The 15,215-nt window shown below is 39.7% G+C and overlaps 1 pseudogene; it reads right to left on the reverse strand.

Annotated features, from left to right (window-relative positions):
• LOC126592159 (uncharacterized) overlaps positions 1 to 15,215 on the reverse strand; it is a 34,050-nt pseudogene that overhangs the window by 464 nt on the left and 18,371 nt on the right.

Here is a 15,215-nt window from a genome sequence, read left to right on the forward strand (position 1 = left end):
GATGCAAAGAGTTAAACAATTAGTCAGACTTTCTGGTGAAGTTGCTAGATGTTGTATACAATTAGTATAGTATACAAGAAACCTTGGAACAACCAATACAAGTTGGATGCTATAGAACTTCCAAGATCTATAAATCTTGGCAAAGCGTGCAAAATGCGACAGAGTTCGGTCGTTTGAGTAGGATTGGCTGTTGCAAAATGGTTTGTTTCCCTAGTTGCACAAGATATTTGAATCAGTAGCTGATAACAATTCCATTATTCCGCTAAAAAATCATTAAAAACTCTATTAGTCATACCTGCCAAACGTAAGCGTATGAAGGTTTTATTCAGGGACAACAAAATTGTAGCTTTAGTTCTGTTAACTTGACTTAATATTGACAATGGTTAATGATAAAGATGACGCTTATTTTGTATTTCAGGTGTCATGTGTCCGGAAGACAGTCGTGAAGGCATTTAGCTCCATCCATCGCAAAAGCAACTCTTCACTTCTTCGATAGTTAATTAAAGGTAGGTTTACAGCGCAGTACCCTCCAATGTCACTATTAGGGATGAGCAACGGTTATGGCGGGCGGGTAACTGCGGTTATTTACCCATAACAGTTTATATACATACGCGCATAACTGTTTACCCGTTGGGTAATTGCATAAATGGTTATACCCATAACCATAACCGTTTATAAACGATCATCCATACCCATAACTGTGTACCCATTTAACCATAACCATTTACTCATTTAACCATAACCATAACCATTTACCTGTTTTTGAACTCGTTTATCTTTTTTTACCCATTTACCCATTTTTTCATCCGTCTACATGTTTTTTTTAACAACTTGAAAATTACAAAATAAAAATTTGTCATAATTTTCGTTTTCTGACAATTAAACACCGTTATAGGTACATTTTAGCATGCATTTCTCTATTTTAATCATTTAAGTCCTCATACAATTCCAATAATTGAAATAATAGTTTACGAACGATATTTTTGTGCTACACCCAAGCAAGTCTTTATTAATAATTCATATGATTACAAAGTAAAGCTTCTAAAAACAAAAAGTAGTCATTATCTTGAATAATAGATGATTCAAAGCTCCAAAATATTCTTAAACTAAACACTTTCGAACACGTTCAATCACAAAGTACTGTCGACTCATTCTCACCAAAAGCGGCTTGCAAAAGAAATGTATAAATTGAATTAGTATCTCATTTAGGAACACCAACACCAATTAGCATGAATAGAAGGCATTATGCAAAACCAACTGATATAAAACACCACTCAATCAACTGTTCCTTTACTAACAAAATAGCATCATGCAAAACCAACTGATATAAAACACCACTGATATAATAGTGTGTATGGCAATTTCATGAATCAGTTTATAACTTTACAAACATGAATCGGTTACATTAACACAAAACCAAAATGGAAAAAGTAGTCATAAGACCATCATCCTCTCACCCACAAAACCCTATTCGCCCCTCCAATTCAATTTCGATGGAATTCAATTTTGTGAGTTCTCTGAGGGTTTTTAATTTTTTTTTTAAATTTTACATATATTAAATTAAATGGGTAAATGGATATCCGTTATAACCACGGATAATACCTATAAACCAATGGATACCCGTTATAACCGCGGATAATACCCATAACCGCCCATTTAAATTTCACGGATAAACAGTTATACCCATAACCGTTTATTTGTCTAAACGGTTACCCATAACCGTAACCGCAAACTTTAAATGGGCAGGTAACCGCGGTTACCCAAACCCATGGGTATTTTGCCCATCGCTAGTCACTATGATTAAATGCATACCCAAAAAGTCCACCACGGAGTAGGCCAACGACAGCACTCTTTATTCCATCATTAGTTTGCCAGCTTACCATTTGGTCTCTTTCCCAAAATAACATCCCCATTTGGGGCCATCTCTGGAACCAGCTCTTATAAAATCTAGGTCTTCTTTATCCTTTCCCACGTGGTTAGCTTTCCATTAATCCACAAACTCTCTAGTGCCCACAGCTTTAGATGCTTACTGGGCTGAAATAGGATCTTGGCCTGAATTAACACAACAACAACAACAACAAAGACTTTTCCCACTAAGTGGGGTCAGCTATGTGAATCCTAGAACGCCATTGCGCTCGGTTTTGTGTCATGTCTTCCGTTAAATCCAAGTACTCTAAGTCTTTTCTTAGGGTCTTTTCCAAAGTTTTCCTAGGTCTTCCACTACCCTTCGGCCCTGAACCTCTGTCTCGTAATCACATCTTCGAACTGGAGCGTCAGTAGGCCTTCTTTGCACATGTCCAACCCACTCATTCCTAATCTTATCCTTTCTCATGAGCCCACACCTCCAACGAAGCATCTTCATCTCCACTACACCCATTTTGTGTACGTGTTGATGCTTCACTGCCCAACATTATGTGCCATACAACATCGCCGACCTTATTGCCGTCCTATAAAATTTTCCCTTGAGCTTCAGTGGCATATGACGGTTACACAACATGCCGGATGCACTCTTCCACTTCATCCATCCCGCTTGTATTCCATATATTCTGTCTTTGATCGGCTTAGGCGAAGACCTTTAGATTCCAACACTTCTCTCCCAAGGTTAAGCTTCGCATTTACCCCTTCTTGAGTTTCGTCTATCAACCCTATATCGTTTGCAAAAAGCATACACCAAGGAATAACATCTTGAATATGTCCTGTTAACTCATCCATTACCAATGCAAAAAGGTAAGGACTTAAGGATTGTTGAAGCACAAAATCAGTGAGGACTTTGGTACAACAGAAAGTATTAAGTTTGTGACCTTCGCTAGATTGCTCCGGTCATTAGTGTGGATAAGTATGTAAAAGGATAGAGACAGGAGAGCAAACACAAGATGTACGTGGTTCACCCAGATTGGCTACGTCCACGGAGTAGAAGAGTTCTCATTAATTGTGAAGGGTTTACACAAGTACATAGGTTCAAGCTCTCCTTTAGTGGGTACAAGTGAATGATTTAGTACAAATGACATTAGGAAATATTTTGGGAGAATGATCTCCTTTTATAGAAGAGAGTTTCTAGCCTTGTTCTGACATTGACACGTGTCGTGTTGTGATTGGCTTTCGATGTTGACACATGTCGCACTATGATTGGCTTCTGATGTCGACACGTGTCGCTCTGAGATTGGCCTCCTGGTTAGAGGGAAACTCTTCTGGGTCATTGACAGTATAACGTTGACCGGTGCTCGGTAGTTTTGGGATTGGTCAAGTATGGTACAAACAATGCTCCTCGGTTGGGGACTTGCAAGATCCAAGCCGTTGAGTAATCACAAAACTTCTAAGTACCAAAGTGTGGTATCGTCTTCACTTGCCTTATCTGTCTCATAGGTAGATGTGGCATTTTTCTAGAAGTACTCTTCCTCCATCCATGGGTGGTATCTTTAACTGGTGGAGATGCACACTTGTAGTTTCAGGCTTCGTCAAGCGCGATACAAACCATGTAGTAGGAGTCCCCCAAGTCGCCGAGCTAAGGGATCTGCTGAAAGCGGTGACAGACAAGGTAAGCAATCAGAGTTCCAAGCAATCAGTCCCAGATCAGAAGTTTGATTTTGAGTTCCGGCTGATTGTTCTCATTCTCCTTATCTTGCAGGCAGCATGAAGGATAAAGAGAAGAAAAGGAGAAGAGATGATATGAGATACTTTTGCTTTTGAAGAAGTAACTTTCCACAGGCTTATTCTTGAACTGGGCTGGAGGGTTTTCTGGTTTCCTCCAGAGTATAAGGCCGACTGAAGAATTTGAGGGTCAAAACAAGTCCATCAAATCTAGAGTATGTTCGACCCTGCTGATATAGGATACTTTTTCTGTTGACAAAGTAATGGAAGTATCAGCACGTGTTCTGTTACGCTTGTCTCCACATGCTTCCTTGTATCCTTCTCACTTGCCCTATCTGTTTCTCAGGCAGATGTGGTATCTTCTCTGGAAGCATAAGATGTTGAAGATGAGTACTCGAGAGCAATGCCAGGTAAGTAATCAGGTAAGGGGTTCTAGGCAGTCAGTTCCAGACTGGAAGCTTGATTCCAAGTGCTAACTGATTGCTCTCTTTCTCCTTGACTTGCAGGTAAGAAAAAGGCCAAAGGAAAAGACAGGGAAAAAGCATGATATGGGATACTCTTGCTTTTAACCCTGATGATATGAGATATTCTTGCTCTGGCGTAGCTTGTTTGCAGAGGTATTATCGGGGGGAAAGAAAGCTGAGTATTTCGAGAGGCTTCGTTGGGAGTGCCCTCTCAGATATGAGGAAGGGTTGAGCATTTTTGCAGGTCTGCTTATCCGTTGAGGATAGAGGTCGACATATATAGGAGTCTCCCTAACAACAAGTAGTAATGCTATTCCTTTACCCTTCTTGGTCATAACACTGTAGTGGGATCTGCCAGCTTCACGTGTTTTAACTCTGTCAGAGCACTTTGAAAAAGTGGTCTGTGGTATCTGGAAAGCTGATGTTGCGTGTGAAGATTACAGATAAGCTTTATCCAAGGAGATCTGGCTCTCGAAGTTGAGAAAACGATGCCTCTTCGGTTTTCGAACAAGCGATCCTGTCGGGGATCTGGCTCTCGAGATTCGGAGAACAGTGCCTCTTTGATTTTTTAGAAAGCAATCCTGCTGGGAGTCTGGCTCTTGAAATTCGGAGAGCGGTGTCTCTTCGATTTTTGAGAAAGTAATCCTATTGGGAGTCTGGCTCTCGAGATTCAGAGGGCGGTGCCTCTTCGATTTTGGAGCAAGCAATCTTGTTGGGAGTGTTTTCTTGAATGTGAGTAAAGGTTGGGCATTTTTGCTAGGCTACCTTGCCACGGAGCACAGATGTTGACACACAGGGACTTTCCAATTATCCAGTAGTGGTGCTATTCCTTTACCCTTGTGGGTAATAATATGGTAGCTAGACCTTCAAAATTTATATGTCTAAACTTTGTTAGTGCTATTTCTTTGCTATTCTTTTACCCTTATTGGTCATAGCGATGTAGTGGGAGTTGCAAGTTTCACGTGTCTAAACTTTGTCAGAGATCTTTGGCAAAGTTATCTGTGGTACCCATGAGCTGTGTTGCATCTGGAAAGTGGATGATTGAACAGTAAGATTCACGTGCTTTCTACTTCACCAGAAATCTTTGACAGATTGCCCGTAATTTTCGCAAAGCTAAGTGGGCATGTGACATGTGCTGACAAGGCTGAGAAAGCAGGTGCCTCTTTGATTTCTAAGATCGGCCCTCGTGGTCTTTGAGCAGCCTAGCTTTTAAGAAAGCAAACGCCTCTTCGATTTCTAAGCAGGCTTCTTCGATTTCTGAAGCTCCGTCGAGTACAGATTTTTATAGAGGCTGGCATTAAGTTCCAAAGCACACTTGAATCACCACCAGTAGAAACTCCATTCTTGCACTTCTAAGATCTTGATTTGTCCGACCTCTTCTCTCTTCAACACCTTTGAAAATGTCTGGCCCTTTTGACCGTCGTTTTGACTTGAACCTTGGTGAAGAGGCAGCTGCGCCTTCTCCAGACAACATATGGCGCCTATCCTTCTTATCCCCTACTGGTCCTCTTACCGTTGGGGATTCCGTGATGAAGAATGATATGACCGTTGCGGTGGTGGCCAGGAACCTTATAACTCCCAAAAATAACAGACTTATTTCCAAACAGTCTGATGAGTTAGCTGTTAAGGATTCTCTAGCTCTCAGTTTTCAATGTGCAGGTTCTGTGTCTAATATGGCCCAACGCTTATTTGCTCGAAATCGCCAAGTTGAATCATTGGCGGCTGAAGTGATGAGTCTCAAGCAGGAGATTAGAAGGCTCAAGCATGAGAATAAACAGTTGCACAGGCTCGCACATGACTATGCTACAAACATGAAGGGGAAGCTTGACCAGATGAAGGAATATGATGGTCAGATTTTACTTGATCATCAGAGGTTTGTGGGTTTGTTCCAAAGGCATTTATTGCCTTCGTTTTCTGGGGTTGTACCGCGTAATGAAGCTCCAAATGATCAGCCTCTAATGCCTCTTCCTTCTAGGGTTTTGTCCAGTACTGAGGCTCCGAATGATCACCCTCCGGTGCCTTCTCTTTCTGAGGCTCTACCGACTGCTGAGACATTTCCTAAGCAACCTTTGTGAAGGCCCCCCTCTTGTTTGTTTATTTTGACTCATGTATATTTACATATTTGTAACTTATCGGAGATATCAATAAATAAGCTTTGCTTCATTTCAACGTATTGTGTTAAATACACCAAAGCCTTCTTCACTAAGTTCTTTGAATTTTTCTTTTGTTGAAGCTTGTATTTTGAAGCTTTGTGAGTGAAACATGTAGGTTGAGGTAGTGTTCCCTTAATTTCTCGAGTGAGGAAAACTTCTCGAGTGGGGTCGGCTATATGAATCTTAGAACGCCATTGTGCTCAGTCCTGTGTCATGTCCTCCATTAGATCTAAGTACTCTAAGTCTTTTCTTAGAGCATTTTCCAAAGTTTTCCTAGGTCTTCCTCTACCCCTTCGGCCCTAAACCTTTATCCCGTAGTCGCATCTTCTAACCGGAGCGTCAGTAAGCCTTCTTTGCACATGTCCAAACCACTGTAACCGATTTTCTCTCAGCTTTCCTACAATTTCGGCTACTCCTACTTTACCTCGAATATCCTCATTCCTAATCTTATCCTTTCTCGTGTGCCCACACATCAAACGAAGCATCCTCATCTCCGCTACACCCATTTTGTGTACGTGTTGATGCTTCACCGCCTAACATTCTGTGCCATACAGCATCGCCGACCTTATTGCCGTCCTATAAAATTTTCCCTTGAGCTTCAGTGGCATACAACGGTCACACAACACGCCGGATGCACTCTTCCACTTCATCCATCCAGCTTGTATTCTATGGTTAAGATCTCCATCTAATTCTCCGTTCTTTTGCAAGATAGATCCTAGGTAGCGAAAGCAGTCGCTCTTTGGTATTTCCTGATCTCCGATCCTCACCTCTAACTCATTTTGGCCTCCATTTGCACTGAACTTGCACTCCATATATTCTGTCTTTGATCGGCTTAGGTGAAGACCTTTAGATTCCAACACTTCTCTCCAAAGGTTAAGCTTCACATTTACCCCTTCCTGAGTTTCATTTATCAACATTATATCGTCTGCGAAAAGCACACACCAAGGAATATCATATTGAATATGTCCTGTTAACTCATCCATTACCAACGCAAAAAGGTAAGGACTTAAGGATGAGCCTTGATGTAATCCTACAGTTATGGGGAAGCTTTCGGTTTGTCCTTCATGAGTTCTTACGGCAGTCTTTGCTCCTTCATACATATCCTTTATAGCTTGGATATATGCTACTCATACTCCTTTCTTCTCTAAAATCCTCCAAAGAATGTCTCTTGGGACCCCATCATATGTTTTTTCCAAATCTATAAAGACCATGTGTAAATCATTTTTCCCCTCTCTATATCTTTCCATCAATCTTCGTAAGAGATAGATTGCCTCCATGGTTGAGCGCCTTGGCATGAACCCGAATTGGTTGTCCGAAACCAGTGTCTCTTGCCTCAATCTATGCTCAGTGACTCTCTCCTAGAGCTTCATTGTATGACTCATTAGCTTAATACCCCTATAGTTCATGCAATTTTGTACGTCGCCCTTATTCTTGTAGATAGGCACCAAAGTGCTCTTTCGCCACTCATTTGGCATCTTCTTCGTTTTCAAAATCCTATTGAAAAGGTCAATGAGCCATGCTATACCTGTCTCTCCCAAGACTTTCCACACTTCGATCGGTATATCATCTGGGCCCATTGCTTTTCTATGCTTAATCTTTTTCAAAGCTACAACCACTTCTTCCATCCTGATTCGACGATGAAATGAGTAGTTTCTACACTCTTCTGAGTTACTCAACTCCCTTAAAGAAGTACTTCTTTCATGTTCTTCATTGAAAAGATTATGAAAATAACCTCTCCATCTGTCTTTGACGGCGTTCTCTGTAGCAAGAACCTTTCCATCCTCATCCTTGATGCACCTCACTTGGTTTAGGTCCCTTGTCTTCTTTTCCCTTGCTCTAGCTAGTTTATAGATATCCAACTCTCCTTCTTTGGTATCTAGTCGCTTATACATATCGTCATAAGCCATTAACTTAGCTTCTCTCATAGCTTTCTTCGCCTCTTGCTTCGCTCTTCTATACCTTTCACCATTTTCATCGGTCCTATCCTTGTATAAGGCTTTACAACATTCCTTCTTAGCCTTCACCTTTGTTTGTACCTCCTCATTCCACCACCAAGATTCCTTTTGGTGTGGAGCAAAGCCCTTGGACTCTCCTAATACCTCTTTTGCTACTTTTCGGATACAACTAGCCATGGAATCCCACCTTTGGCTAGCTTCCCCCTCTCTATCCCACACACACTAGGTGATTACTTTCTCTTTGAAAATGGCTTGTTTTTCTCCTTTTAGATTCCACCATCTAGTCCTTGGGCACTTCCAAGTCTTGTTCTTTTTTCTCACTCTTTTGATATGTACATCCATCACCAACAAGCGATGTTGATTAGCCAAGCTCTCTCCCGGTATAACTTTGCAATCCTTACAAGTTATACGATCCCCCTTCCTCATTAGAAGAAAATCTATTTGTGTTTTTGACGACCCACTCTTGTAGGTAATCACATGTTCTTCTCTCTTCTTAAAGAAGGTGTTGGCTAAGAAGAGATCATATGCCATTGCAAAATCCAAGATAGCTTCCCCATCCTCTTTTCTCTCCCCAAAACCATGGCCACCATGAAAACCTCCATAGTTGCCTGTCTCCTTGCCCACGTGTCCATTTAAATCTCCTCCTATAAATTACTTCTCCGTCTGAGCAATTCCTTACACTAAGTCTCCAAGGTCTTCCCAAAATTCTATCTCCTACCCTACTTGAGGTGCGTACGCACTAATCACATTGATGAGTTCTTGTCCTATTACAATCTTGATTGCCATGATTCTATCTCCTACCCTCTTGACATCTACAACATCTTGTGTCAAGGTTTTGTCCACGATGATGCCAACACCGTTTCTCGTTCTATTTGTGCCCGAATACCAAAGTTTAAACCCTGAGTTTTCTAGATCCTTTGCCTTAAGACCAACCCACTTAGTTTCTTGTAGGCACATAATATTTATCCTTCTCCTCACCATAACTTCCACTACTTCCATAGATTTTCCCGTTAGGATTCCTATATTCCACGTTCCTAAATGTATTCTACTCTCTTGAACTCTACCCTTCTGTCCTAACTTCTTCAACCTCCCCCATCTAATAGGATCAAAGTACTTCTTTTGTGTGTCCTGTGTAAAGTTGATAGGAGCATATGCTCCCAAACAACTTTGAGTGGAGTCGTTCAAAAAGAAGTTTCTATGGCCCCCTTGCTCATTTAACACTGCATCCAGGTGCCGATGGAGATACAGCGACCCTTGCTCACTTATCATTGTACTCGGGCCACACAGCACGCCACTTACGGGTGACGCCCTAGCTTTAGCGCGATTTCGTTTTGGATTCATTTTCATAAGGATTTGACGTAACCTAGGAGTGCCGGCTGTCGACTACCTGACACCCTCCCCCTCCTCCTTTATTCGGGCTTGGGACCGGCAATGTATGATAAACTTACACATTGGCCTGAATTAACGAGTCATAATAATTTAAAAAGACGAATAGTCACTTACAAGTTACAAGAGACCAAATTCGGGGCCTTAGAATTGTGGTGAGGTAAAGTGGAAAAACAAAAGGCTATTAACTTTCAAAACATACGTGCGATGTGAAGTGAAAAAAAGCTGCATTCTTTTTGCTGGGAAGTGAAAACATAGTTAAGTGATTATTAAAAACTACATAAATATATAAAGCATGAGGCATGTTTGAGCCTTGACTATTGCTTATGGCACAAATTTCCAGGTTTCATCTGATAAGCTAGTAATATCATACATCATGATAAGTGATGGAGGGGAAACCGCTATGTAACATTTCAAGCTAACGACAATCTAGCACGCAAATGCCGGACCTGTTCCTGACATCCAAATTTTTTTGACATGGCTATGCGTTTCCTAATTTGTTCACGGGTAGAGAGTAAAAGTGAAATCGTGCATGGATTTCCTAGTTCACTCATGCTTTTGAACTGGAATTAACCAACACAGAGTGACCAAGGCCATTGTGACATCAAGAGGGCTCTTTTGAAGAATCAAGTTGGGATTTGGAACCTGAATAGAGGGTTGTATCCATAGGAAGACCTTCACATCCATCCTCTGACTCGATCATCCATCATTACCCGAAGAATTTGCTTGAACCAACTTCCAGTATCGGGATGTGTCAAATTCAGCATTCCTACATCAAAAGCTGTATTTGGAACCATATTCGTTTCTCCATCCAAGAGGTCGCACTTGGTGCGATGGCAAGTGCCTTCGCCCATGAGTGGTAGGTCTCGGGTTCGAGACTTGGGAGCAGCCTCTCCATAAATGGGGGTAAGGCTAGCCGACATTCACCTCTCCCAGACCCTGCGTAAAGCGGGAACCTTGTGCACTGGGTACGACCTTTTTTATTCGTTTCTCCATCCGCGTCTTTCACTATTATGTCCAGCTTCTTTGCTTCCTTGAAGAGATTTCTCCTTCCTTTTGGCTTCTCATGACGTGAGTGATGGGGGAATTGCACGAGAAGAGTTTATAGAGGAGTGTCATTGATGCACAAGATAAATACTGGAGCTAGACCTGGGTTGCCGTAATCATCACTCTAATATGCTGAGCACTAAGATCCTTAAACAGTTCTTTCCGTTCCGTATACCTTGTTGAATCCACTTCCCCCCAATTCCACCATTATTGTGATCCAACTAACGTCTCTCTGGCCCACCCAATCCTGTGCAACAATTATTACAAAGTTAAGAAGCATACATACAGTAGTCATATGCATGTAATACAACATACGAGCATTGTTATCCAAAAATCTGGAAGTTTATGCCAAAACATGCCTCCCGTTGAAGTTTACAGTTGCAGATATTTATTTAATTAACTAAAGAAATCATCTCAACATGTGTGTCTGTATTTGTTTGCATGCATATAATTCTGGTGCAGGGACGTGCATTACCAGTAGCCAAAATGCTGAAACGGGAGATCGTACATCTTGAGCTCATTCCAAATACGGGGAACTGATTCTGTGCCGCTCTGCATTCCAGTAACAGCTCCAGAAATAATCCATTCAGGAAGTTTAGGAGGTCTCCCAATGCCAAATGTTTCAGTGAAACATTCAATGAGCTCAGACGATGAGGTCCCATGCAATATCCTTCCTTGAACAGAATTTTGATGTATCTGCAAGCTCCAGTATACAGAAAATGGGAAACTGCAAGTTTACGATCTTAAATGGCACCATTTTTTGTTTCTTGTTCTTCCTTTAAAACAAAATCATGGATCTTGAGCTCTGATATCATTCTTTATGATATGTGAATCCTAATATTTCACTACAGTACTGCTACTGCTTGAAATAGAACATTGAGATCTTCCTTCTTTTATGTTTTTGACCCAAACAAGGATTTTGAATTTGTTTTGTTTGAATCAATTCTAGAGTTAAAATGGTAGTGTGATTGTAAGATGCAATAGTTATCTAACAATATACCTGTATCTGAATCTATCGTGATTCGTCAGATCAAACACAGAATATTCATATCCTTTGAGGTAAGAGGCATTATCTTGGAAGTCATATAGAATAGGGAAGGAGCGTGGGTCGTTCTCCAATCGCCGCTAGCCCTGCAGTGGGGAATGACGGTAATGTATCAAATATCAAATCTTGTCAAGTTAAAATCTGTTAACACTACAAAACTGGAAGAAATGAAAGATGAAGAAGGCTGAAAGTAGTGAGCAGGAAGAGCGAGTTTGAGCTGAAAAATATTTTTGTATATTTCAGGATACCATAACTGGCAATTACAGTTTGTGGTTTTATAAAAACCGTCCTACATGTTCATTTATAATAATACCCTCTAACATCCTTAGTTATTGCACCAATACCTCTAAGAAAGTTATCCTTATATCATCCTTCAACTAACCACATCTTCCAACTAATTACTTCTTACAATCTTCAATCAAACATATCATGACAAATGTATATGGTTAATAATCCCCCCTAAATCCAAGCTGGGGATCCCAAGCTTAGGTTGACATTCAAAGCTTTTGCAGGACTTGTTGAATGATGATCCATTGTTAAACCTGACGAGTCTGTAAGTTTAGGCTACTGAGTAAGAACTCCTATATTGAGATTGCCGCAGTGTCGAAGAAACACTGAACTATGAAGTCCCTTAGTGAATACATCATCTACTTGGTCTTCTGTAGGTATATATTGCATAGTGAGGTCTTCTTTTTGTACTCTCTCGGACAAAATGATAGTATGTGTCTAGGTGTTTGATTGTAAAATGAAAGACTGGATTTGAACACAAGGCTAATGCTGATAGATTGTGACATTGCAAGCTGGGTGGAGTTGAAATATACTGCTTCAGCTGCACAGTGAGCTAGAGCTTTATACTCAGCCTCTGTTGAACTTTTTGACACTGTTGACTGCTTCTTAGATTTCCATGATATTGATTGGAACCAATATATACAACATAGCAAGTAAATGATCTTCTTGTCTTGATGTCAGCTGCCCAATTAGAATCAGAATATGTAGAGATAATAAAATCAGCTGATTGTGTATTTCAAACCACACTGTACTGTGCCCTGCAAATACCTCAATATTCTCTTTACCAAATGCATATATAACTCAAATGAATTTGTCATGTATTGATCTACAACATTAACTGCATGAGCAATCTTGTGAAGGTTAGATATTGGAGAGCACCTACAAGACTTCTGTAGTGAGTTGGATCATCAAGTGGAATTCCTTCAGAGACAAGTAACTAAGAGTGAGGCTTGGAAGGTGTAGAAGTAGGTTTGCAGGTTTCCATTCTTGCATTCTTCAGTAATTCTTTGATATATTTTGATTGATTTACAAATATAGAGATAGACCCATCTGGTTGATATTGAACTTAAAGCCCTAAGAAGTATCTCAATGGTCCCATATCTTTCAAATCAAAGATAGCACCAAGATGAGTGATGACAGATTATTTTTTTGCAATACGTGAACCAGTAAGGATTATGTCATCAACATATAATACCAGAACAATCACATCTCCATCATCATCCATAACAAATAAACTTGTTTCTAACAATGAAGTTTTAAAACCCAGAGAAGGCAAAAAACTTGTAAATTTTCTTGGTGCCTGTTTGAGATCAAAGAGGGATTTCACTAATCTACAAACATGGTTTGGGTGTTTTGAATCAATGAAACCCTGAGGTTACTTCATATAAACTTCCTCTTCAAGTTCCTCATGCAAGAATGCAATTTTGATGTCTAATTGTCTCAAGCTCCAATTAAACTGGACAGCCAATGCAAGAATAAGTCTCACAGTAGTGTGTCTAACCATTGGATGGAATGTTTCAGAGTAATCTAGACCTTGTTCTTGATTGTAACCTTGTGCCACCAATCTTTCCTTATTCCTCGATACTGTGCCATTAGGATTATTTTTAAGGAAAACTAACTAAAAGTCTAAAAAAATGTACCTTTTAATGAAAAGCCCTTTTTAAAGGTATAGTAAATAGTACCAGGGAAAGGTATAAATGTGGTTTTTTGTTAAAAGTGAACAGTACTAGGAGTGTTTTGTTAAAACTCCCTTCTTTTAACCTTGTACACCCATTTACTCCCAATTATAGTTCTATTCAAAGGAGGTGGAAATAATCTCCATGTTGCCTGAGCTTTCAGTGCATCAAACTCTTCCTGTATGACATTTTGCCATTGCAGTACAGTGGAAGCTACTTTTAAAATGCTTAGGTTCTTCAACTTCATTTATATCAGCAATATATGAGAAACCACCATTGATGTAGTCAAACTCAGATGAGAGAGATGATTCTTGTAATTGCAAGGATTGTAGTTCAGGTAATGAAGCTAGAAATGATGACTAGTTCTTTCTAGTAATGGCTCTTGTCTTAATTCTAGTTTGAATGTCATTATTACTGCACCAATCATTAACATGAACAAATGAATGAGAGATAGGAAGTATTACCTGTAGTTGTGCAGGATAAAAGACATTAAGCAAAAGAGGTGTATCAATTGAAGAGGAAAGAGTATTGCCTGATATTCAATGTGCACTAAACTCCTGATTACTTATTTCTTGATTTACTGGAAATGCAAAAGCATTTGTATTGTGAGAAATACTAGGAGAGAATTCATTATGCAGAGAAATATTCCCTGATTAACTCAATGAAGAAGCTGGATCTATATGTTCATTTTGAGGAATTGCATTGTCATGACTTGGCACCTGTGATGGAATTGGAATTGGAACAATAACTGATCTAAACTGAGATGTTATAGATGAAGCTACAGGTTGTTGAAATAATGTATGTCTTGATACTTGTGTATAAGGAAATACCATCTCATAAAAAATCACTTGTCTTGAAACAATACATTTCTTAGTAATGGGATTGTAACAGATAACTCCTTTGTAACCCATAAAGTATCTCAAAAGTATACATCTCTCAGATCTTGACTGTAGCTTATTACTGTTGTATGGTCTTAACCATGGAAAAATTGCAGATCCAAATATTCACAAAGATTTCAATTCTGGTTGCTTGTTGTACAATATTTTGTATAGAGACTCCATTGTCAGAGATTTGCAGGGCATTCATTTATAAAAAACACAGAATGTGCACATGCATAATACCAGAACACAATTGGTAATCCAGCAATGATAATCAAAGTTATAACAATCTTTACTATATGCTTGTGCTTCTCTCAACTACTCCATTTTGCTGTGGAATGTAGGGACAAGATATCATTTGTTCAATCCCTTTTGCAGCAAGAAAATCTTTAAAAGCATCACTAGTATATTCTTCTCCTCCATCAGATTGTAAACACTTAATGGAAGTTCCAAATTGAGTAAGAACAAAATTATAGAATTTCGCAAACACATCAATTGTATTAGATTTGTTGCACAGTGGGAATCCAAATATGCTTCGTGTATTCATCAACAAATGTTACATAGTATCTGTGCTATTCAATTGAGTTTACATGAGATAATCCCCATTTATTTGGGGAACCTTCTGAAATGGCAAAGGACATTTATCAATTCTAGAAGAAAAAGGAATTCTGGACATCTTTCCTATTACACATTGAGTACACAACTTATGTTTATCATCTATTTCTAAAAAATATA

This window comes from Malus sylvestris, chromosome 12, assembly GCF_916048215.2.
Source record: "Malus sylvestris chromosome 12, drMalSylv7.2, whole genome shotgun sequence".
NCBI lineage: Eukaryota > Viridiplantae > Streptophyta > Magnoliopsida > Rosales > Rosaceae > Malus > Malus sylvestris.